This window comes from Mandrillus leucophaeus, unplaced genomic scaffold, assembly GCF_000951045.1.
Source record: "Mandrillus leucophaeus isolate KB7577 unplaced genomic scaffold, Mleu.le_1.0 Scaffold103, whole genome shotgun sequence".
Taxonomy (NCBI): domain Eukaryota; kingdom Metazoa; phylum Chordata; class Mammalia; order Primates; family Cercopithecidae; genus Mandrillus; species Mandrillus leucophaeus.
The window spans coordinates 5403435-5407254 of record NW_012098432.1 but is presented as its reverse complement, the minus strand read 5'-3'; positions in this window follow the sequence as shown (position 1 = coordinate 5407254).

Genomic DNA, 3820 nt, shown 5'->3' with positions numbered 1-3820 from the left:
AAAGTGCTGGGATTACAGGCTTGAGCCACCGCGCCCGGCCCCCCATTCCTTATTCTTAAGTGTTGATGAGGGAGGAGGTTAGTCTTCTATATCTACTTCCTGCTGATTAGGGGTGTTGGCCCTGCCTGGAAAGGGAATGGGAGTCTCCAGCTGCCTGGTCTAAGGATTCCAGGGGTGAGTCATCAGGAGAGTATGAATCTGAGGCAGGGATTGGTTGGAATCCTTGCATGACCAATATTTTGACATGGAACTGTTGCACCCTAGAAGACAAGAACTTTACAAAGAGGCTAAACAAGCAAGGACCATAGATTAGTAGTAATAAGGTAGCTATTAAAGATCCCAGGAAATGTAGGAACCAGATCATACTTGGTAGGTATTCTTTGACAGAGTCTCAGATGGTTTGAGTGGTGGGGTTATTGAAATGATGTAGCCAGGTAGCCTGTTGGTAAATCTTTCAAACTTGCAGTTCAATTAATTCTGAATTATTAATATAAGAACATTAGGTACAGTTTATTTCTGTGCAAACCCCTCTTTCTTCAGCTAGAAGATAAAGCTTTTTGTTATTTCCCTGACCATTTGAGTGGTTCATGGTCTGGCATTGTTAGGGCCTCATATACTGGGGATTCCAAATCCTGCATAATCCTGCCATATCTAGAAAAGTTCTGAGTTGCTTCTTCATTTGTGGAGGTCACCCGTTTAAGACAGCCTCCTTTCACTCAACAGACAAGATCTGGTTTCCTAGGCTTGGGATGTACCCCAGATATTTTACATCCAGTTTGGAAATCTGGGCCTTGGATGGAGAAACCCGATACCCTCTTTCTCCCAGGAAATTTAGGACTTGAATGGGATTCTTATCTGAGTCGTCTTTAGTGGGACTTCATACAAGGATGTCATCCCCATATTGGAATATGGCTCCATTTTCTAGCTCCAGGTTCCTTAATACTCATGCCAAGTCATTTTCAAACTAGTAAGACCTATTCCTAAAGCTCTGAGGCCGTACCACCAGGTGTACTTCTGAGTAATACTAGTTTCAGGATTAGTCCACTCAAAAGCAAATACTGAGAGTCAGGGTGCAAAGGAATACAAAAGAAAACATTCTTAAGATCTAATACAGTAAACCAATTGGTGTCTCTCAGTATTTGGATAGGTATGGTATAAGGGTTAGCACCACAGGATGTGAGGGAAGTATAGCCTCATTAATGGCTCATAAGTCTTGAACTAGATGAAATTCTTCATTTAATTTTTGAACAGAGAAGACAGGAGTATTACAAGGAGACTGACGTAGAACCACGAGGCCATGTTTTATAAAATTCTCAATTAGAGATTGGAGTCCTTGCCTGGCTTCTGGTTTGAGGGGATATTGACACTTGTATGGGAAATTATTTTTGTCTTTTAATGAGATGATCACTGACTGAGCATGTGTTGCTTTGCCATGGGGTTCTACTGTGCATATTTGTCCTTGTTCAGCTAGAAGATAAAGCCTTTTGTTATTTCCCTGACCATTTGAGTAGACACATACTTGTGGGTCTACTTGAGATCTTATTTCGTGAGAAATCAGTTTTTTTTTTTTAGGCTGGCTTAGGAAAACCAGGCATTGCCAGTAAGAATGGCTCCTCAGGGCCTGATAAATGTAAAGTGGCTTCAAGGATGGCTAGGAAGTCCCATCTCAATATAGGAGTAGGACATTCTCACATAACTAGAAACTCATGAGTTACCATACAGTTTTCTATCCTGCAGTTCAAGGGTAAAGTACACAGTGGAGCTTCTGGAGAATAGAAGCCTACAGTGGCTATTTAGGACAGAGCAACTGGCCCCCATGTCAATTAAGAAATATATTATTATTATTTATAGATGGAGTCTTGCCTTGTCACCCAGGCTGGAGTGCAGTGACACAATCTCAGTTCACTGCAACCTCTGCCTCCTGGGTTCAAGTGATTCTCCTGCCTCAGCCTCCCAAGTAGCTGGGATTGTAAGTGTGCACCACATGCCCAGCTAATTTTTGTATTTTTAGTAGAGATGGGGTTTCACTGTGTTGGCCAGGTTGGTCTCGAACTCCTGACCTCTACTGATCTGCCCACCTCAGCCTCCCAAAGTGCTGGGATTATAGACATGAGCCACTGCCTGGCCAGTAAATTAATATTTATACTTGCCACATCAAGAGTCACCCAGAGCTCCTCAATTGTGATGACCAGGCCTTTTGTGGGAGCTGCCAGGAACCCTGAGCCCTGTCAGTCCTCAGTTATGGTCATTTGGCATTGGGTGTTCTCCTCTCCCTTAGGAGCTTAGGGCAATCCCTTTTCCAATGATCTTCCTACTTGCAGTGAGGACAGGGTCTGTGTAGGGCTTCCCTGGCTGGAACAGTTCTTGCTCCAATGTCTCGGTTTCCCATGCTTGAAACAGCAATCCTTGCTGGCAGGTTTGCTGTTAGGCCCGTTTGGTCCATGGGTGAAGTGCCCCCCTGGGTGACCCTGAGGTTGCAGGGTACCACTTACAGCAGCTGCTATCATTTGGGCCTCCTATCTATCCCACTGTCTGTTACCACTAGGTCCTTTCATCCTCTTCAGCCCTGTTCTATTATTGAATACCCTGAAGGCCACATCAGGTACTTGATTAATATGCGTTAGGAATCCCAAAGCCAATTTCTGCAGTTTTCTCGTGATATCAGGTGCTGACTGGCTAATAAAGTATGTTGCTAGTAAAATTTGGCCAGCATCAGTACTTGGGTAAATATTAGTATACTTTCTCAGGACCTCCACGAGGCACCTCTAGAACAAAGCTGGGTTTTCATCCTTTCCTTGTTTCCTTTATTTTGTCATAGTTCACAGGTTTAGTGGTACTTTTTTTTTTTTTTTTTTAATTCTCTCCACTAAACAAGTCACCATATGATTTCTTTTTCTTAGACCAGTCTGGCCCTGTTGGTAGTTCCAATTAGGGTCATTGTTAGGCACAGATGTGGTCTGTACAATGTACTGCTGAGTCCCCATACAACAAGTTATCAGCATAAGCCTGAGTCTTCACCCTAATATGCTGCTTTTCCTTGAGGGGTGTGACACATGGACAAGGTAATATGAATATCTCTCCAAGTTAACTCAAATGAGAGTGAGAGAGCCTGAGATTCCTCCATTAATTTAGTTGAATCCTCTGAAAATTGGCCCAACCTTTGCCTACATTGTGCTAGATCAGACATTGAAAATTGTGCATGCACCCAAATGGTCCCAGCATCCCTGTTGGTCACCTCCCTAAGTGGGCATAACTTAGAATGGTCACAAAGGTAGGAAGTGCCACTGTAGGTGACCCTGGCAGGACTCTGTTCCTTTGGTATGGAAGGGTGTATAGGTTGGTAAGGAGGTAGGCTAGTGAAAGTCTGGGGGCTGGAGATGGTGGAATTAGCAGAAGACAGAGGAGTCGAAGGTGGAGTTGGGTTGAGAGGGAGGTGTTGAGAGTACCAGAGCTGGGTCCGGGTTAGAATGCGGAGAAAGGCTCTGGGGAGGTTCATTTCCCAAAAGGATATCCCAAAAGGATAACTATCTAGGATATCTGGTTCCCATTTGATTCCCCCAAAGGAGTATGAGCAAAGGTGCCACAAAGGTGGCAATTCCCATGACGGACAAGGTTCTGATAAAAAGCCATGAAGGACTGTACATATGCTATTTCAGTCTTTTTCTCCTGGCATTTACAAAAGAGGTCTAATTGCAAGACGTATTAAAATTTAGGATCCTGTTCTCTGGCCATTACACCACATCTTCTAAAAGAGAGATACCCATACCTTGACCTGCCCTTCATATGACATAAAAAGAGTGGAAGAGGGGAAATAACAGTA